The sequence below is a fragment of the Eurosta solidaginis genome, chromosome 1, assembly GCF_040869045.1.
Source record: "Eurosta solidaginis isolate ZX-2024a chromosome 1, ASM4086904v1, whole genome shotgun sequence".
Classification (NCBI taxonomy): Eukaryota; Metazoa; Arthropoda; class Insecta; order Diptera; family Tephritidae; genus Eurosta; species Eurosta solidaginis.
In genome coordinates, this window is record NC_090319.1 from 136,634,953 (window position 1) to 136,657,701 (window position 22,749).

At 37.6% G+C, this 22,749-nt stretch overlaps 2 long non-coding RNA genes across 5 annotated transcripts; both read left to right on the forward strand.

Moving 5' to 3' along the window:
- Positions 1-883: 883 nt before the first annotated feature.
- Positions 884-4,652, forward strand: LOC137238188 (uncharacterized). Its single transcript, XR_010949128.1, has 6 exons — positions 884-2,988; positions 3,042-3,145; positions 3,222-3,369; positions 3,434-4,017; positions 4,080-4,495; positions 4,555-4,652. It is a non-coding gene; the product is annotated as an uncharacterized lncRNA (long non-coding RNA).
- Positions 4,653-17,249: 12,597 nt separating this feature from the next.
- On the forward strand, positions 17,250-22,504 carry LOC137238190 (uncharacterized). 4 transcript variants are annotated; one of them, XR_010949130.1, is made up of 7 exons: positions 17,250-19,345; positions 19,399-19,502; positions 19,579-19,726; positions 19,791-20,373; positions 20,435-20,856; positions 20,916-21,198; positions 21,280-22,504. It is a non-coding gene; the product is annotated as an uncharacterized lncRNA (long non-coding RNA). The 4 variants fall into 4 exon arrangements; XR_010949132.1 differs by having other exon boundaries at positions 19,399-19,493; XR_010949131.1 differs by having other exon boundaries at positions 17,250-18,962; positions 19,044-19,345; positions 19,399-19,726.
- The last annotated feature ends 245 nt before the right edge of the window (positions 22,505-22,749 follow it).

A 22,749-nucleotide genomic window follows, 5' to 3' on the forward strand; every position in this document is an offset into this window, starting at 1 on the left:
TCAAGAATATAACGATTTATTTCATAAATTCATGGAATTTGTAAACTTTAAACTGGCTTAATTCTTATTATATATAGACATATAATTTTCTAAAAAAATTATGAAAATTATTTAAGTGAAACGAAACTAGCTGGAACAAGGTTTTAAAGGCGCCACCCCGTGTTTCCAAGAAAAAAAGTTGGGATTTTCCCACCTCTTGTATACTAACATAACGCCAACTTTCATCGTAGCAAATATCTTACTTGTTGCTAACATTTCATTTTGGCTACAACAAAATTTCTCAAAAAATTTCTCAGGAAAAGCAAAAACCTTACATTACTATATTCAATACAAGGAGAGATTACTTTTTAAAACACCGTTGTTGTTGGTTCTAATTTTATATATATATATATATAAACATTTATTGAATACAAAAATTTAATTGAATTCCAGTCATATTAGTAAGAACTGCAGTACCTTTGTTTAGTATAGTTACTTTTAAATACTATAAATTTAGTTATACAAATAATGTAATGATTTCAGCTAATAAATAAAAAAAGGCTGATAAAAATTGCTATCCCTTATCTGTTATCGTACAGGTGCATATCGTTAGCTTAATTCACAAAGGCCCTAACCAATGGATTTTTTACAGATTGTGGTATAATATATTCAAATACACCCCAGTAAAAATATGAAAAAATTAGAACCAACAACAACGGTGTTTTAAAAAATAATTTCTCCATGTATTGAATATACTAATGTAACGTTTTTGCTTTTCCTGAGAAATTTTGTTGTAACCAAAATGAAATGTTAGCAACAAGTAAAATATTTGCTACGATGAAAGTTGGCGTTATGTTAGTATACAAGAGGTGGGAAAACTTTTTCTTGGAAACACGGGGTGGCGCCTTTAAAACCTTGTCCCAGCTAGTCTCGTTTCACTTAAATAATAAGCGTTTTTTGTCTTTACCCCAAGTGATGTCGGCAAGAGATTCTAAGATTTTATTATGGCGCTATATATGTTAGGAACAATTGCAGTTGCATTCTCCCCAAATTTTTGGGTGTAAGACAGTCGGTAGCGTAATGCCATCACCATGGATGTTGAAGGTGGTCGACACTTGGCGCGTCCATAATGTAAATAAGGTCGCCGATGCTTTGGTCGGTGACAATGTCAGGTTGCTTAATACTTCTGGGTTTAGATGTTATGTTCCTGACTTGCACCGATGCTTGCCGACCAGGCATAATTTGCGGTCAACCTTTTGAGACAGAGCTAACGCAACAAGTACTGTCCAATGGTGCGGTATTTGCTTTAATCAGCAACATTTTTGCGTGTTAATTGTGTTTAGCGCGATGGTAGTACTATGTAGTTTTCGAAATCTATGCTGATGATTGGCAAGACGCAAATTTGCAGTGAAATACGGAAGCAGAATGGCTTCAAGTGTCTTGGCTACTGGCGATAGGAGATATATCGGATGATAAGAATCTGTTAGCTGGTTTTACAGGCTTTAATAGCGGAACCACCCCGGCAATTTTCCATTTTTCGGGGATGACGAAAGTGGACAGGGACAGATTGAAGACATGCGCTAGATAATTAAATCCCTCTGCCTAGTTTTTTGAGCATCGGCATGGCTATGCCCTATGGGCCTACTGATTTAGATGGTTTAGCATGAACCATATAATCTTAAATCTCTTTGGCGGTAACGGTAATTGGTTACGTGCTGTGTTTATGCTTGTGTGCGCATCTGTTGGCCCGCCGTCAGGCTTTGTCAACCGTAGAATGCATTACATATTGTCGGCAGAAAGCGCATCCGACAGCACTTTATCGCCAAAGACGATGGAAATTTTGTCATTGTGCTTAGTCGGGTTCGATAGGGACTTTACGGTAGACCATAGCTTACCTACACCGGCAGAGAGGTTGCAATTCTTTAAATGCTACTCCGATTTCGCCCGTTTGTTTTCATCCACTAGCAATCTTAAGCGTTGGTTTATATCCCTTATTTGGGGGTCGCGTGGTCGTATTGTCTTATAAGGTCACGTTCTCTCGCTAAATTTGTGGCCTCCGCTGGAGAATGTGGCCGTATTTTCGATGTTCTTCAGGCGGAAATAAAACGACGCGAAGCGTTACCATCGGCTGCCAGTTGACGCAGTTAACGAGTCCTGCCACACGATTGAGATTTCTGCCGAGCAATGACAGCTTCCTACCATACGCACGGGATGTCCGCCTTTATCGAGTAGAACGCTATTTTGCCTTTCTGTCCGTCTGTAGATCAGAATGCCATAGATCGTGGTGGGCCATTCCTATTATGCAATTTTCTCCGGTGAGTAGTGCGCTGATTTCAGGGCGGTATACACAGGGGCAGCAGGTGACAGGAGGGATGCAGATATTGATAATTTCTAGTTTTTGTTATAACAGTACTTCGCCCTAACCAATAACCTCTATCACTCGAAGAAATATCAAGGAAACTAATGTTGTAGTTTTTTAGAGTTGAAAACATGGGGCCGGAACTACTTTTCTTTTTTAGAAAGTTCCGACCAAGACGTAGATGGGCATGACCAGAAGGTTGTAAGACAGCAGCTAAAAGACAAAAGCAATCCTCTTTCTTTGTCTTAAAATGCGTAAGTTCGTTTATAATTTCACTGTAACTTCAACATTTAGGAACTGTTACCGAATTGTTTATTTAACTGGCTAATTTTTAGGTTCATTAAAAGGTTTCGTCTTAATAAAGCAGCATTTAATTATGTCCTGAGGAATACAAATTTCAATTGCCATTCCTCAGCAGCTGCACCGCCCATCCTCCAGTTGGCGGTAACGCTTTCATTTCTTGGAAGTGGCAGTTACCAGCGTAGGGGACGATTACCTAATGGGAATGAGTCAAAGGTTGGTTTCAAAATTGAACACCCGAGTAGCGACTGAAATAGAAATAAAACTATGTCCAGAACATATCTGTTTTATACCGGAGAGTCTGACTGGCTGTATGGAATGGTTCTACGAGAAGTATAAGATACCACGAGGTGAGAAAATGAAATATTTTTTTTGGATGCGCCTACACTTTGCCCTCCTACAGTAATTGGATGTATTGACGGTACCCATATTGGCCTGCAGAGACCCAGCGAAAACGAACATATGTTTTTTAATCGTAAGGGATTTCATAGTTTAAATATAATGATTGTAAGTAGAATATAAACTTCGAAGAATATAACGGTCGAAGGAATTATTTTATCCGTATAAATGTATCTTGCTGCAGATATGCAATCAGCAATACAAAATTAATGCAATAAATGCTAGATATGGAGGGGCTGCATATGATTCCTTTGTATGGGAGCAATCAGAGCAAAGAATAATGCTAGAAGAGAAATTTGAAATAAATTCTAACAATAATTCGTAGTTACTTGGTATGTATTTTTTAGTCAACTAGTATGAACTATGGGCATTTATTCTCTACTTTCATTTAATTAGGTGATTCCGGGTATCCACTTAAACCTTGGTGTATAACCCCATACAGAAATCCTGCGGACGATTCAAGTGAGAGTGTATTTAATGCGGTTCACTCAAAAGCCAGATGTATGGTGGAGAGAACAATTGGTATTTACAAAGGGCGGTGGAAAATACTATGCAACGATAAGCGCGGAGGATATGACCCACAAAAGGTGGCAATGTTTTCCAACGTTTGCGCAGCTCTACACAACATATGTATGGAATTTAAAGTCCCTTTTAACCAACCAAGTGTAACTGCAAATAATGTTGCTGTGAATGATATTGATATAGGCGAGCACACACAAATTTTAAGAATTGGTCAAAACATTCGAAACCAAATAAAGAAATCCCTTATTAATTAAAATACAAATGGCCGATCACAAAAGTTAATATACAGGCGTCTTTTCTGAAATTCTTAGCAAGTTTGGCTTAAGACGAAATAATTTCGCTCTTTTTCAAAAAAGTGTGTCAATATACACATAATATAGGCAATGTAAGTTGAGAACTTTCCAATGGAGTGGCTCTGGCACAAGCCTTACACCAATTCGCTCCAGACGTTTTTACAGGTAAGTGTGAGAAATTCAGGAGAAATAACTAAAAAAACTATAATAATCCCGCCCGTTTACAGATGCTTGGTTGTCTTAAATAAACACAGGAATAAATTGGCGCTTGACGATGAGCATTTAAAGAAAGTTATTGAAGGAGTATATGATTATTACAGCGATGTATTAAGTTATTCATTAGCAGATTTTCCTCAACCTGATGCTCAACATATTTCCGAAAAATGTGATCCTTCTGAGCTCGAGCGTTGTTTACAGGTTGTACTACGTTGCGCGGTAAATTGTGCTGCCAAGCAAATTATATACGACAAATAACGTGCTTAGTGGAATCACTTCAAGCTAATACAGCACTGCAAGATCTTGAGTCAACTTGGCATGGATAGTGTACATCTCGTAGTTCGTCAAGTATAGCTAATTTCGATTATAAAATATTGCAGTAAGAACGAGATGCTTTGCTCAAAAGTGTTTTGAATCTGATAAAAAGGTATTTGGTGGAATTGAGTTTTACTTAAAAAGGGTTATTTTAAATTTCATATTTTACAGATTTTATTACTCATAGAAGAAAAATCTAACATGTAACAAGAGCTTAATAAACTGCAGTATGAAGTTCATCGGTTGGAAAATACAACTGCTCAAATTGGTAATGATGGTATATCACTGGTTCCAGTTCAAGCTGGTTCTGTAGGTTATCCTGAACTTCGTAACAGCTCGATCGAATGGAAGAAGACCTTAAACAATCAGATGCTGCACGAGAGGACCTGAAATTAAAGGTTCAGCAGCAAGAAAATGAAATTCAAACAATAAAACAGCGTAATGACGATCTGATAGTAAATATCGTCCATATTTATAATGCAACCAAAGATTTGCTATTTTCATTAACGTATTAATTTTATCTTTTTGCATTAAAGAAAAACACATCTGAGTTAATACAGCTTTAAGATGAAGTTGACCTGCTTGGATAATCCAACGATAAATTGAAAGAGCGCGAAATCCAATCAGAAACATATAAGAAAAGACTCAAGAATATAACTATTTATTTCATAAATTCGTAGAATTTGTAAACTTTAAACTGGCTGAATTCTTATTATATATAGACATATAATTTTCTAAAAAAATTATGAAAATTATTTAAGTGAAACGAAACTAGCCGGGACAAGGTTTTAAAGGCGCCACCCCGTGTTTCCAAGAAAAAAAGTTGGGATTTTCCGACCTCTTGTATGCTAACATAACGCCAACTTTCATCGTAGCAAATATCTTACTTGTTGCTAACATTTCATTTTGGCTACAACAAAATTTCTCAAAAAATTTCTCAGGAAAAGCAAAAACCTTACATTACTATATTCAATACAAGGAGAAATTACTTTTTAAAACACCGTTGTTGTTGGTTTTAATTTTATATATATATATATATATAAACATTTATTGAATACAAAAATTTATTGAATTGCAGTCATATTTGTAAAAACTGCAGTACCTTTGTTTAGTATAGTTACTTTTGAATACTATAAATTTAGTTATACAAATAATGTAATGATTTCAGCTAATAAATAAAAAAAGGCTGATAAAAATTGCTATCCTTTATCTCAGGCATGCTTAACGAACGAAACGATAGTGACTTCGTTTCGTTTATTAGCGTTGATTATCGTAACGAAATGATATCGTTTCGTTCGTTAAGCATGCCTGCTTTATCTGTTATCGTACAGGTGCATATCGTTAGCTTAATTCACAAAGGCCCTAACCAATGGATTTTTTACAGATTGTGGTATAATATATTCAAATGCACCCCAGTAAAAATATGAAAAAATTAGAACCAACAACAACGGTGTTTTAAAAAATTATTTCTCCATGTATTGAATATACTAATGTAAGGTTTTTGCTTTTCCTGAGAAATTTTTTGAGAAATTTTGTTGTAACCAAAATGAAATGTTAACAACAAGTAAAATATTTGCTACGATGAAAGTTGGCGTTATGTTAGTATACAAGAGGTGGGAAAATCCCAAATTTTTTTCTTGGAAACACGGGGTGGCGCCTTTAAAACCTTGTCCCAGCTAGTTCCGTTTCACTTAAATAATTTTCGTTATTTTTTTAAAAAATTATATGTCAATATATAATAAGAATTAAGCCAGTTTAAAGTTTACAAATTCCACGAATTTATGAAATAAATCGTTATATTATTCAGTATTTTTTTTATATGTTTCTGATTGGATGTGTCACTATTTCAATTTATCGTTGGATTCTCTAAGCACGTCAACTTCATCTTTAAGCTGTATTAACTCAGAAACCTTTTTCTTTAATGCAAAAAGATAAAATTAATACGTTAATGAAAATAGCGTCCTAGCCTTTCACAACCCAGGCGTAGTCACCCATAACTTACTCCTAGAGTGACGACGTCTCCCCGTTGCACTTCAGAATTCTGCAGTTAAACTGTAATGGATTAACTGGGAAGATCACGGAGATAGTCGGTTTCATGAAGCGGCACAACATCCGCATTGCTGCGATTCAAGAGACTAAACTCACAGCAAGATCTGCTCTGCAGACCTGTTCTGGGTATAATGTCCGCAGAAAAGATCGCGAGAGCGGAAATGGAGGCGGCTTCGCGTTTATCTTACACCACTCAGTGCAATACCATATATTTGATCCCGACATCGGCCGCAGGGACAGTGTCTTAGAACGTCAATGCTTATCTATCCGGTCAGGTGATGCAAACCCAGAAATCAGCAACATCTACATTCCTCCTGCCACCTGTTGCCCCAGTGGATACCGCCCTAACATCAGCACCTTACTCACTGGCAATAATCGCATTATTCTAGGCGACTTCAATGCCCACCACGATCTATGGCATTCAAACTTGCAGGCAGACAGTAGGGGTGAGATGTTGGCGGATCAAATAGAAGAAACCACGTTCTGCAAAATAAACGGAGACGCTCCCACACGCATGGTAGGAAGCTGTCACAGTTCGCCAGATATATCTATCGTGAGCGCAGGCCTCGTAAACTGGGTTAACTGGCAACCCATGGCAACATTGGCATCCGACCACCTACCTATACTTATTTCGCTCGATCGTACCGCCGACTTCATCGTCACAGAACTTTCATTAACTTTACAAAAGGAAAGTCGGAAAAATACGAATCCTTTACAGACTACCGCTTTGCTGCCCTCCCTATCCAGACTGATGCTCGCCAATGGGAGCGTGCTTTCCGTAAGGTCGTCGAATCCGCCTCGGCTCGCTTCATTCCCGCCGATAGAATTCCTGAAATTCTGCTTCACTTTCCGGCGGAGGCCGCAAATTTTGTGAAAGAACGTGACCTCATAAGACAGCTCGATCCCGGCGACACGCAAATAAGGGATATTTATAGTAAAAAGAAAAAAAAAAAGTTTTATATCTCTAATTATTGTTTGTATTTATAATAGTTGTATCATTGAATCTCTCTACTCATGCTTATCTTACATATTGTACCTTTTTTATTGTAATGCGCCCCACAAGCATTTTAAAAAAGCGAATACCGAATGGATGAAATGGCATTTCCACTGCTCATAATATGAGTATTTAACGTCATTATCTATTTTCTTATTTAATTATTAACTTAGATTGTAATACTAATTATACAGAAAATGTTTATAAGAAAATGAAGAAAGCATACAAACAAACAAACAAACCAACGCATCAAATTGCTTGTGGATGAACACAAGCGGGCGAAATGGGAGGAGCACCTAAGCGGTTGTAACCTCTCTGCCGGTGTAGGTAAACTTTGGTCCACCGTAAAGTCTCTATCGCATCCGTCTAAGCACAATGACAAAATTTCCATCGCCTTCGGCGTGCTGTCGGATGCGAAAAAATGCGCGAGTGCTTTCTACCGACAATGCATTCTACGGTCGACAAAGATAGACGGAGGGCCAACAGACACGCACATAAACATAAATTCAGCGCGTCACCAATTATCATCACCGCCAAAGAGGTTGAGGATGCCATCGGTCATGCTAAACCATCCAAAGCAGTGGGTCATAGCCATGCCGATGCTTAAAAACCTAGGGAAAGAGGATTTCAAATATTTAGCGCATTTCTTCAACCTGTCTCTTTCCACCTTTGTCATTCCCGAAAAATGGAAAATGGCCAAGGTGGTCCCGCTACTGAAGCCTGGGAAACCAGGTAACATAGGAGAGTCATATCGCCAGATATCTCTCCTAACGACAGTATCCAAGACGCTTGAAGCCATTGTGCTCCCCTACTTCAAAGCAAATTTGCAGCTAGCCTGTCATCAGCATGGCTTTAGAAAACTCCATAGCACTACCACCGCGCTAAATGCCATTAGCACCCAGATAAATTGCGGTTTAGATCAAAAGCCCCACCATAGAACAGTACTCGTTGCGCAAGACCTATCAAAAGCTTTTGATAAGGTCAACCATGGCACGTTAATGCAAGACCTGGAAGGGTCTACCCTTCCCCCATGTCTTAAAAGGTGGGCCGCAAATTATCTGGGTGGTCGGCAGGCATCGGTGCAATTCAGAAACGAAACATCAAAGGCAAGAAGAATTAAACAAGGGGTGGCACAGGGTGGTGTCCTATCCCCACTTTTGTTTAATTTCTACATATCAAAACTTCCTTCGCCACCAGGAGGAGTTACTATCGTTTCTTACGCCGATGACTGCACAATAATGGCGACAGGCCTAGGCCCACAGATCGATGCGCGTTGCAACAGAATAAACGGCTACCTCACAGTTTTTTCGTCTCGCGAAACCTGGCATCACCGACTAAATCATCCGCGACCTTATTTACAACATGGACGTCCCAAATGTCGACCATTTTGAACATCCACGTCGATGGCACTACGCTACCGACTGTCCTACACCCCAAAATCTTGGGTGTGACGTTTGATCAAGATCTACATTTTGGTGAGCATGCAGTCGCAATTGTAGCGACAATCCAGAGCCGTAATAAAATCCTCAAATCTCTTGCTGGCAGTACTTGGGGAAAAGATAAAGAAACGCTCATTACTACTTACAAAGCAATTGGCCCGATTGCATGCTACGCGTCCCCTATATGGTCACCAAGCCTTAAAACTACTCTCTGGAAGAAGCTACAGGCCTGCCAAAATACTGCTCTCAGAATCGCCACGGGCTGTCTTCTTATGTCCCCAGAACAGCATCTGCATAATGAGGCGAGAATACTCCCCGTCAGGGAGACAAATGGGATGCTAACCAAACAGTTCCTGTTGAATACCCAGAAGCCTGGGCATCCCAACAGGTATCTGATTGATGGGCCAACATCGCCGGGGGCCTTAAGAAGTCATCTCCGTAAGTATTATGAGGAAATACGGCACCTGAAAACTCAGCCGTATGAAGCCAAAAAACACAAGCAGGTCCTCAGTGAACTCCACAAACAGACGTCGCACCTTTATGCCGGGAATTTCCCGGTGAATCTAGTACTCAAAGAACAGTACCCAAAACTTGCGGAAGAGGAACGCACACTTCCCAGGGAAACAACGATTCACCCTGGCTCAACTTCGATCTGGATACTGTAACAGGTTAAACTCTTGCCTATCCAGAATCAACCCCGACATACAAACTGTATGCCCCTCTTGCAATGTGTCCCCACATGACACCAACATTCTCTTTAATTGTAATGTGGAACCAACGCCTCTAACACCCCTCTCATTATGGTCCACCCCTATTGAAACAGCAAGCTTCCTTGGATTCCCCTTAGAGGATATTGATGACAATTTGTGATCTGTCGCACTTATTGGATGGGGCGAAGCACTGCTACAACAACAACGACAACAAAATCATTACGAATCTTGATACAAACTGCATATAAGGTTTCAATGACCTGCCCAATTTTAACTAAACTTTTTTTTTGAACTTCTATTTAACGGATATTTTTATAAGTTTTTCATTTATTCACTATTAATATAAATGTGTTTTATATTGCTGCCATTCTTATATATGCATGCTTGTAACATTTAGACAAGCCATGGTTCGCCAACCCGGCAAACGAAGCAGAAAAGGTTTTTACCTTCACCGATGCTCCGCACCTTTTATATCTTCTATTTTTTTGCTACCTAATAGTAATTTCAATCTATTTGTATTAATCGTATATAGTGTAGGATGCTTTATTCTTATTAAAATTAATATCCACACAAAAATTATTTAAAAGAAAATGTTATATTTTCATGATACAAAATTGAATAATAATGACCATTTTTGAAAATAGTAAAATCAATATTGAAAATTAAAATATCGTTAAACATATTAAAATAACAAAGTTCTGAGCAACATAATAACAAAGTTAAATAAAAATAATTTAAAAAAAAAATAAATGTAAGGCGCGATAACCTCCGAAGAGATCTAAGGCCGAGCTTCTCTTCCAATTTGCGTCGTGCACCTATTGATTTTCCCTACAAATCGGCCGGACCGGACCTACATGTTTTATGCCGACTCCGAACGGCATCTGCAAGGCAGATGAGTTTTCACTGAGAGCTTTTCATGGCAGAAATACACCCGGAGCGCTTGCCAAACACTGCCGAGGGGCGACCCCGCTTAGAAAAATTGTCTTCTAATTGAAAAACCTTATTTCTAAAATTTTGATGTTGCTTTGCCCGAGGTGTGAACCCAGGGCATACGGTGTGGTAGGCGGAGCACGCTACCATCACACCACGGTGGCCATAATTTAATTAATATAATTTAAGAACCCTACATATAGGTCCAAGGTCGTGAATACAAAACAACTGCTTGGAAGACTGATTTCATGAATTGGACAAACTCCGTTTATAACAAAACGAACTTGCAGAAAGGATCAGGTGGAAAAAATTCCGATTGCATTCTCGTACCAGATGCTCAGTTGAGACAATCCCTTACGCAAAATCTGAGAATTGTTGCCAATTTAAAAATGGTTGGAATAGACTTGGCTCTTGTGCATTTTTGCAGCCATTCATCTTTACTGGATAGCAAGTCCATGAACGCTTCTATGGTCATTATGAGGTTTAGTTTTTTTAACACATGTAACAACATGTTCAGAAAGTTACAATGTTTAGAAAGCTACAATTAAGCGTTGAAACTCATTTCAGCGTTTTATATTTCTGGCTAGTTCCAGTACTTAAGCTTTTTTCTTCATAAATAATTTTGCTTTTATTTTATTTGACAGATGATGGGAATGTGCTTTTCTGAACGGTTGAATTTATCGAATTATCGAACAATGACACTAGTCTTGATCGAATTAGCGTCATAATACCGAACGAAAATTCGTTCGATCAGCTCTTTCGAAGATCGAATTTGTCTCATAATAGGGGCCATAGACACTCACTAGGGTTCAATGTATACAAACCGAAGGAGACAGCAGACTTTATTCAGCTGGTTAACGATTGGTTTGACGTTATGAACTCGAACATGAAAACATATGGTTCCCAGGGAAGGTAATCAGATACAACATGTACAACCCCTATTAGACCTTTAATAAAATATCTTTTTGAAACCAATAAATTTTTAAAGGAACCATGTGGAAGATCTCTTTCAAACCAGCTTGATGGCTAGAGAGAATGAATGAGCTTATTATGCAGCCGATTGTTCCAAGATTTAAAAATAAAAATAAACACTATATCGTAGAGCTGTTCCAAAATGACATAGTGATGTCTAATCGGGCTTTAGTCATGCTATACGAGTATTTGAATACTAACTCTTATGTGGAATACATTTAAACACATAGGCTAAATCAGGTCGTTCTGGAAAATTTAGTTTCTGCTATCCGCAGCAAAGGAGGTCTTAACGATCACCCTACTCCGAAGGATTTCAGATACAGACAGGGTATGTCTTACCAACTATCAACTATGTATCTTAAAATTTTATGTTTCATCTACATATCGCCCGAAATACTGAACACTTACCATTACTACCGGTAATGTGGGCCAGGATACCACCAATTGGCTGCATCCTTTGGATTCCACTCAACCTCACTCACAAAAAGGGTTCATCGAGGAAGTCGGCTTGGATGAGGTGCTGTGAAGGAGATGAGGGGACAATGGTTGGTTGGTTGCTGCGCTGCCCGCCTATGGAACCGGGCCCAAGTAGCGCTCCAGGCGCCATTTTGATGCACTTCCTCCTGGAACCAATTACGTTTTGGATTGATGTACCCTGCGTATAGTTTTACTCAAACCACTTGGTTAGATTAATAAACCTACTGATGTCCTTCATTCGGCAGTTTGACACCGACCTTAAGTCCGGAAACACATAACTACCTAGAGTTCGGGACCGAAAATTCGCGAGGACTGGGCACTCGCAGAGAAAGTGAGTAACCGATTCCTCGGCACCCTCTCTACAGCTCCTACACCTCTCATTGTAGGGGATACCCATTCTATTCGCGTGTGTGCCAAACGGCCAGTGCCCTGTAATAGTGGCCGTGATTCTGTATATTTCCTTCCTAGACCTATTTAGTAGGTCATCGGTTCTTTTCTGATTGTAGTCTGGCCATATTAATTTGGTGATTCTACAGGTGTCCGTAGAGTACCAATCGCGGATTATTATTTTCCTTAGATAGGTGAGAATGTCTCTCTGAACTGATATGAGTGGTCGATGCACCGCGACTGCTTCCGTGATGTCTAACGATGCTCCTTCCTTTGCTATTTCATCCGCTTTTTCGTTGCCGTCAATGTTCCTGTGGCCGGGTACCCAGCTGAGAGTGACAGCTGCCTGGTTGGCTGCTTCACGTAGCACCCTCTTACAGTTATCGACGGCTTTAGAGGATGTGTACGGTGATTCTATCGCTTTGAGTGCCGCTTGGCTGTCGGAGTATATAACTACCTCACCGTCTATCCGGTTCTGCAAAAGGAAGATGCAGGCCCTCCCTATTCCTTGCAGCTCTGCTTGGAAGATGCTGGCTGTGTTTGGAAGACGGATGGGGATTGCGACTTGGATGTCGGAGTATATAACTACCTCACCATCTATCCGGTTCTGCAAAAGGAAGATGCAGGCCCTCTCTATTCCTTGCAGCTCTGCTTGGAAGATGCTGGCTGTGTTTGGAAGACGGATGGGGATTGCGACTTTTAGTTGGTTGGAGTAGACACCTGTACCGACGCCGCAGTCCATTTTGGACCCGTCAGTGTAGATTGAGGTGGCCTCCCCGCCAACTCTGTCGTCCGCCCAACCCTTCTAGGGGGTATCTGCACCTTGCAATTTCTGTCGAAAATCAGTGTTTTTGAGAGGTAATCTGTTGTCGAATCTACATCGATGAGCCTTGTTAGGATGTCACTGTGGCCATAACCTTTTTCTTTCCAGCATTTAGACTCTCTTAGTGTGATGGCTGTGCATCCGTCGGGCACGTTACGTGATACGTGAACGAATAGCTGCAATCGAAATTCGGTATTATGTGTTCAGTGAACGTACACAACAAATCGTAAACGTTAAAAATTTTTATACGATAGCAAAAAGACGTTCGAGAGCTTTTAAAATTGGTTTTAGTTTGTAAATTAAACGAACTAATTAACAGTTGCTACGTTTTAAATTTGTTTTTAAAAAAATAAAGTGATCTTAGCACAACTAAAAAGGAAAATTTTATCAAACTGTGATCAATCATATTTTAATTATAAAAAGGAAAATTTCAAGATTAATAATGTGAGTAAATAAATATAAAATTAGTTAAAAGTATTTATAATATAAAATGTTTGTTTCCCCAAAGAACGCATCTAAATAAGCTTAATTATAAACAAAAGGAAATGATGGGAGAATTTATGCAGCAGCACCCCAACCTGGCCAAAACATCACACCAAATTGTGCCCAAGGAAAGGCGACATCTCAACGGTTGTGGGGGAATTTATCAAAAAACTTAACGCTGTAGGCCCACCTATGAAAGATGCAAAAATGTGGAGAAAGGTAAATCAAACAACCGATCGAAATACTCATCTGTTGGTATGATAATTTGTAATTCTATGATATTTACAATTTGTAGGTATATGCTGACCAAAAATACCAAGCGAAGCGAAAACTAACCTTTAACCGGAGCTCAAAATCTCGGACTGGTGGTGGATCATACGAGGAGAAATTGATAACATCAGCGGAGGAAAATATAATTGAAGCAAGCGGGTTAGAAGCGACGGTTGATGGTCTGCAAACAGTGCAAACCTGGGGTAACATCTCGAAGAGTTCTTCTCAACACCTTTTTGAATCTCCAGTCGAGGTAAGCAAGGACTTTTACGAGATTGAGTTTTTGCAGGAGGAGATGCCTTCAATTGAAATTGATGCAGCAAACAACCCAACAACTTCGACACGGAAGATCAAAGTTTCTGATTATGACATTGAAAAATATAATGTCCCGTCCTCTTCGAAGAGGAGGAGAAAAGTAAGTGGAGCAAAATTTAAAATCTGTAAATGAGGCAAAGCTCACTATGGATGACAAGCTTCTCGCAGACTCGTGGAAATCCAAGAGCGGATGTTGCAAATCCAGGAGCGGAAGCTCCAGATAAGGGAAGAAACACACAAACGTTTTTGTGCCCTAAACGATTTGGAAATAGAACTGAGGAAGCGGGACTTAAATCCATTTTCCGATTCCGAATAAAGATATCAAATTTTGTAAACTTGTGTTCGCAAAAATAGCGACAATAATTTTTCCCATATTGAATTTATATAGTTTTTTTTTTCATCTAGCCTACCTGGCAGACGTTTTCTTACCCGAAAATTGTTTTTCTTACATTTAAAAAGTGAGCTCCATCCACATCTTCAATCTCAATCCCATTCTCTTCTACTATATTTTTCTTCTTATTCTTCTCCATACCATAATTGCGGAAATGTACCGAATTAAAATGTTTCCTAAAGGGGGCGTGACAGCGCCCATACATTCTAAGGCTGTACAAAGTTTGCCGGGCCAACTAGTTCATAATATTTTTATTACATATATACCCAACAAGCAAAGTAGACGTAATGTAAATTTATAAAAAGTTTTCTCAAACAAACACTAAGCTTACAAAATGTTGATTTTTTGTTTACAAATTGTTTAGAATTAAGCGTGAAATAATCGATAAATGTAAATTTATAAAAAAAATTCTAAAATAACGCTTGTTATAAATGTTTTCCCAAAACTTTTTATAATGATAATTTTTAGTTCAATCATTTCAATAATATTAAGAAATACATATGTGTATGTAAATATACATATGAATTAATTCTGAATTTCATGCCTACATTAAATGAAGAATGGCTGCATTTCGAATAAGTTGTAGTAGAATCCAGGAAACGGTTTAGATGCAGCCATTCCCTCTCATGAATAAACGTTTATGAAAATAACACAAGTATACACGGTTTTGGATCTAGGCAACTAAAAGTGGTTTTTTAAACAATTTATGATGCTGAATCCGATTCTTCATTCCGTCTTTTAAGATTGATTCTAGTTTATAATACAGTCAATAAATTCATTTTTAAAGATTTCTGTCAAATAATATTAATTTTATTAACTTAAAAGTAACAAATCAGAAATGAAGATTGGTGGAACTTTGCCTTTTGTATTGTTTAGTATCTGTTTCGCGTATTAGAGTCCAACAGTAGTCGCTTATCATGCCTTCATCCCAAAATCCTTTGTATCGTCTTTCAATGTTGGCTAGATCTTGGTGTAGCCGCTTTCCTTGTTCGTCGCTCGTATTACCCAAGTTTTCGGGGGAAAATCGAGATGGGAATGCAGAAAATGCATCTTTAGAGACATTTTAGCTCCAATCTTTCGATAATTTTCCAACATATCGCCAATAATTCCCTTAAAATTAGGGGATTTGTGATTACCAAGAAATTGGTGAACGATATTTTGAAAAGATTCCAATGCGGCTGCTTCATCGGGCGTTAAACATTTTGTACATTTTTTATCAGCCATTAATTTTCTAATATCAGGTCCGAAAAATATTCCTTCTTTGATTTTTGCATATGAAAATTTAGGAAACATTTTGACTAAGTACTGAAAAGCCGGTCCTTCACGGTTTAATGCTTTGAGGAAGTTCTTTATAAGGCCTAGCTTAATGTGAAGAGGTGGCAGGAAAATATCTTGTGGATTTACAAATGGTTCAGCGGAGGCGTTTTGCTATCCAGGCTCATATTGAGTACGACTTTGACATTCCTTTCTCACAAAATGATGTTCAATTGCGCGGCTATCCCACAAGCATAAAAAACAACAAAAACACTTTGAATCAACTTTGCAACACTGTCTGCATTTTTATTTGCTCTAATCACTTATGTTATTTTACAGTTACAGTTGAAATGACTTAACAAGCAGTGAAACTATTTAGAAAATGCTATAACAGCACAATGGTGCTATCATGCGAGAACTCGGAAACTAAAATCAATCTTAAAACCCTGAATGCAGATTCGAATTCAGCATATCAAATATAGTTAAGAATCGTTCTTATCTGCTCAGATCCAAAAGTTGACCTGAATTTGTAAACTTGTGTAATTTGAAATTTTCGAAGTTGAAAAATATTGACAAATAGTTCTGTCGTCTTTTTTGTAAACATTTATAATATACTTTCACAGCTAAATTACTTATTAACGTTTCGTCTCGAAACGCGTAAAATGTTTTCTGAAAAAAAAAAAAAATATATATTTAATACTGAAATCGTTTAACACAACAAGCTTGCTTTAAGTAACTTTTCGAAACATTTACAGAAATGCCTGTTGGGTATGTATATAAGAACTGAAATGAAAATGTTGAACCTTATTTAAATTTTGAAGGAAAAAATTTCCATAGTTTTAAAGGATAGTATTTATTATATATATATTTATATACATTTATTGAATACAAAAATTTAATTGAATTCCAGTCATATTTGTAATAACTGCAGTACCTTTGTTTAGTATATTTATTTTTAAATCCTATAAATTTAATTATACAAATAATGTAATGATTTTAGCTAATAAATAAAAAAAAAGACTGATACAAATTGCTATCCTTTTTATCTGTTATCTTACAGGTGCATATCGTTAGCTTAATTCACAAAGGCCCTAACCAATAGATTTTTTACAGATGTTGGTATGATATATTCAAAAACACCCCAGTAAAAATATGAAGAAATTAGAACCAACAACAACGGTGTTTAAAAAGTATTTTATCCATGTATTGAATATACTAATGTAAGGTTTTTGCTTTTCCTGAGAAATTTTTTGAGAAATTTTGTTGTAACCAAAATGAAATGTTAACAACAAGTAAAATATTTGCCACGATGAAAGTTGGCGTTATGTTAGTATACAAGAGGTGGGAAAACTTTTTTTCTTGGAAACACGGGGTGGCACCTTTAAAACCTTGTCCCAGCTAGTTTCGTTTCACTTAAATAATAAGCGTTTTTTGTCTTTACCCCAAGTGATGTCGGCAAGAGATTCTGAGATTTTATTATGGCGCTATATATGTTAGGAACAATTGCAGTAGCATTCTCCCCAAATTTTTGGGTGTAAGACAGTCGGTAGCGTAATGCCATCACCATGGCTGTTGAATGTGGTCGACATTTGGCGCGTCCATAATGTAAATAAGGTCGCCGATGCTTTGGTCGGTGACAATGTCAGGTTGCCTAATTCTTCTGGGTTTAGATGTTCCTGACTTGCACCGATGCTTGCCGACCAGGCATAATTTGCGGTCAACCTTTTGAGACAGGTCTAACGCAGCAAGTACTGTCCAATGGTGGGGTATTTGTTTTAATCAGCAACATTTTTGCTTGTTAATTGCGTTTAGCGCGATGGTAGTACTATGTAGTTTTCGAAATCTATGCTGATGATTGGCAAGACGCAAATTTGCAGTGAAATACGGAAGCAGAATGGCTTCAAGTGTCTTGGCTACTGGCGATAGGAGATATATCGGATTTGATAAGAATCTGTTAGCTGGTTTTCCAGGCTTTAATAGCGGAACCACGCCGGCAATTTTCCATTTTTCGGGGATGACGAAAGTGGACAGGGACAGATTGAAGACATGCGCTAGATAATTCAATCCCTCTTTGCCTAGTTTTTTGAGCATCGGCATGGCTATGCCCTATATGCCTACTGATTTAGATGGTTTAGCATGAGCGATATAATCTTAAATCTCTTTGGCGGTAATGGTAATTGGTTACGTGCTGTGTTTATGCTTGTGTGCGCATCTGTTGGCCCGCCGTCTGGCTTTGTCAACCGTAGAATGCATTACATATTGTCGGCAGAAAGCGCATCCGACAGCACTTTATCGCCAAAGACGATGGAAATTTTGTCATTGTGCTTAGTCGGGTTCGATAGGGACTTTACGGTAGACTATAGCTTACCTACACCGGCAGAGAGGTTGCAATTCTTTAAATGCTACTCCGATTTCGCCCGTTTGTTTTCATCCACTAGCAATCTTAAGCGTTGGTTTATATCCCTTATTTAGGGGTCGCGTGGTCGTATTGTCTTATAAGGTCACGTTCTCTCGCTAAATTTGTGGCCTGCGCTGGAAAATGTGGCCGGATTTTCGATGTTCCTCAGGCGGAAATAAAACGACGCGAAGCGTTACCATCGGCTGCCAGTTGACGCAGTTAACGAGTCCTGCAACACGATTGAGATTTCTGCCGAGCAATGACAGCTTCCTACCATACGCACGGGATGTCCGCCTTTATCGAGTAGAACGCTATTTCGCCTTTCTGTCCGTCTGTAGATCAGAATGCCATAGATCGTTGTGGGCCATTCCTATTATGCAATTTTTTCCGGTGAGTAGTGCGCTGATTTCAGAGCGGTATACACTGGGGCAGCAGGTGACAGGAGGGATGCAGATATTGATAATTTCAAGTTTTTGTTATAACAGTACTTCGCCCTAACCAATAAGCTCTATCACTCGAAGAAATATCAAGGAAACTAATGTTGTAGTTTTTTAGAGTTGAAACCATGGAGCCGGAACTACTTTTCTTTTTAGAAAGTTCCGACCAAGACGTAGATGGGCATGACCAGAAGGTTGTAAGACAGCACCTAAAAGACAAAAGCAATCCTCTTTCTTTGTCTTAAAATGCGTAAGTTCGTTTATAATTTCACTGTAACTTCAACATTTGGGAACTGTTACCGAATTGTTTATTTAACTGGCTAATTTTTAGGTTCATTAAAAGGTTTCGTAATTATGTCCTGAGAAATATAAATTTCAATTGCCATTCCTCAGCAGCTGCACCGCCCATCCTCCAGTTGGCGGTAACGCTTTCATTTCTTGGAAGTGGCAGTTACCAGCGAGCTGTAGGGGACGATTACCTAATGGGAATGAGTCAAAGGTTGGTTTCAAAATTGAGCACCCGAGTAGCGACTGAAATAGAAAGAAAACTATGTCCAGAACATATCTGTTTTATACCGGAGAGTCTGACTGGCTGTATGGAATGGTTCTACGAGAAGTATAAGATACCACGAGGTGAGAAAATGAAATATTTTTTTTGGATGCGCCTACACTTTTCCCTCCTACAGCAATTGGATGTATTGACGGTACCCATATTGGCCTGCAGAAACCCAGCGAAAACGAACATATGTTTTTTAGTCGCAAGGGATTTCATAGTTTAAATGTAATGATTGTAAGAAGAATATAAACTTCGAAGAATATAATGGTCAAAGGAATTATTTTATACGTATAAATGTATCTTGCTGCAGATATGCAATCAACAATACAAAATTAATGCAATAAATGCTAGATATGGAGGGGCTGCCCATGATTCTTTTGTATGGGAGCAATCAGAGCAAAGAATAATGCTAGAAGAGAAATTTTAAATAAATTCTAACAATAATTCGTAGTTACTTGGTATGTATTTTTTAGTCAACTAGTATGAACTATGGGCATTTATTCTCTACTTTCATTTAATTAGGTGATTCCGGGTATCCACTTAAACCTTGGTGTATAACCCCATACAGAAATCCTGCGGACGATTCAAGTGAGAGTGTATTTAATGCGGTTCACTCAAAAGCCAGATGTATGGTGGAGAGAACAATTGGTATTTACAAAGGGCGGTGGAAAATACTATGCAACGATAAGCGCGGAGGATATGACCCACAAAAGGTGGCAATGTTTTCCAACGTTTGCGCAGCTCTACACAACATATGTATGGAATTTAAAGTCCCTTTTAACCAACCAAGTGTAACTGCAAATAATGTTGCTGTGAATGATATTGATATAGGCGAGACACACAAATTTTAAGAATTGGTCAAAACATTCGAAACCAAATAAAGCAATCCCTTATTAATTAAAATACAAATGGCCGATCACAAAAGTTAATATACAGGCGTCTTTTCTGAAATTCTTAGCAAGTTTGGCTTAAGACGAAATAATTTCGCTCTTTTTCAAAAAAGTGTGTCAATATACACATAATATAGGCAATGTAAGTTGAGAACTTTCCAATGGAGTGGCTCTGGCACAAGCCTTACACCAATTCGCTCCAGACGTTTTTACAGGTAAGTGTGAGAAATTCAGGAGAAATAACTAAAAAACTATAATAATCCCGCCCGTTTACAGATGCTTGGTTGTCTTAAATAAACACAGGAATAAATTGGCGCTTGACGATGAGCATTTAAAGAAAGTTATTGAAGGAGTATATGATTATTACAGCGATGTATTAAGTTATTCATTAGCAGATTTTCCTCAACCTGATGCTCAACATATTTCCGAAAAATGTGATCCTTCTGAGCTCGAGCGTTGTTTACAGGTTGTACTACGTTGCGCAGTAAATTGTGCTGCCAAGCAAATTATATACGACAAATAACGTGCTTAGTGGAATCAATTCAAGCTAATATAATGCCAGCACTGCAAGATCTTGTGTCAACTTGGCTTGGAGAGTGTACATCTCGTAGTTCGTCAAGTATAGCTAATTTCGATTATAAAATATTGCAGTAAGAACGAGATGCTTTGCTCAAAAGTGTTTTGAATCTGATAAAAAGGTATTTGGTGGAATTGAGTTTTACTTAAAAAAGGTTATATTAAATTTCATATTTTACAGATTTTATTACTCATAGAAGAAAAATCTAACATGTAACAAGAGCTTAATAAACTGCATTATGAAGTTCATCGGGTGGAAAATACAACTGCTCAAATTGGTGATGATGGTGTATCACTGGTTCCAGTTCAAGCTGGTTCTGTACGTTATCCTGAACTTCGTGACAGCTCGATCGAATGGAAGAAGACCTTAAACAATCAGCTGCTGCACGAGAGGACCTGAAATTAAAGTTCAGCAGCAAGAAAATGAAACTCAAACAATAAAACAGCGTAATGACGAGCTGATAGTAAATATCGTCCATATTTATAATGCAACCAAAGATTTGCTATTTTCATTAACGTATTAATTTTATCTTTTTGCATTAAAGAAAAACACGTCTGAGTTAATACAGCTTTAAGATGAAGTTGACGTGCTTGGATAATCCAACGATAAATTGAAAGAGCGCGAAATCCAATCAGAAACATATAAGAAAAGACTCAAGAATATAACGATTTATTTCATAAATTCGTGGAATTTGTAAACTTTAAACTGGCTTAATTCTTATTATATATAGACATATAATTTTCTAAAAAAATTATGAAAAATATTTAAGTGAAACGAAACTAGCTGGGACAAGGTTTTAAAGGCGCCACCCCGTGTTTCCAAGAAAAAAAGGTGGGATTTTCCCACCTCTTATATACTAACATAACGCCAACTTTCATCGTAGCAAATATCTTACTTGTTGCTAACATTTCATTTTGGCTACAACAAAATTTCTCAAAAAATTTCTCAGGAAAAGCAAAAACCTTACATTACTATATTCAATACAAGGAGAAATTACTTTTTAAAACGCCGTTGTTGTTGGTTCTAATTTTATATAAATATATATATAAACATTTATTGAATACAAAAATTTAATTGAATTCCAGTCATATTTGTAAAAACTGCAGTGCCTTTGTTTAGTATAGTTACTTTTAAATACTATAAATTTAGTTATACAAATAATGTAATGATTTCAGCTAATAAATAAAAAAAGGCTGATAAAAATTGCTATCCCTTATCTGTTATCGTACAGGTGCATATCGTTAGCTTAATTCACAAAGGCCCTAACCAATGGATTTTTTACAGATTGTGGTATAATATATTCAAATACACCCCAGTAAAAATATGGAAAAATTAGAACCAACAACAACGGTGTTTTAAAAAATAATTTCTCCATGTATTGAATATACTAATGTAAGATTTTTGCTTTTCCTGAGAAATTTTGTTGCAACCAAAATGAAATATTAACAACAAGTAAAATATTTGCTACGATGAAAGTTGGCGTTATGTTAGTATACAAGAGGTGGGAAAACTTTTTTTCTTGGAAACACGGGGTGGCGCCTTTAAAACCTTGTCCCAGTTAGTTTCGTTTCACTTAAATAATATGCGTTTTTTGTAATGATTTCAGCTAATAAATAAAAAGAGGCTGATAAAAATTGCTATCCCTTATCTGTTATCGTACAGGTGCATATCGTTAGCCTAATTCACAAAGGCCCTAACCAATGGATTTTTTACAGATTGTGGTATAATATATTCAAATACACCCCAGTAAAAATATGGAAAAATTAGAACCAACAACAACGGTGTTTTAAAAAATAATTTCTCCATGTATTGAATATACTAATGTTAGGTTTTTGCTTTTCCTGAGAAATTTTGTTGTAACCAAAATGAAATATTAACAACAAGTAAAATATTTGCTACGATGAAAGTTGGCGTTATGTTAGTATACAAGAGGTGGGAAAACTTTTTTTCTTGGAAACACGGGGTGGCGCCTTTAAAACCTTGTCCCAGCTAGTTTCGTTTCACTTAAATAATA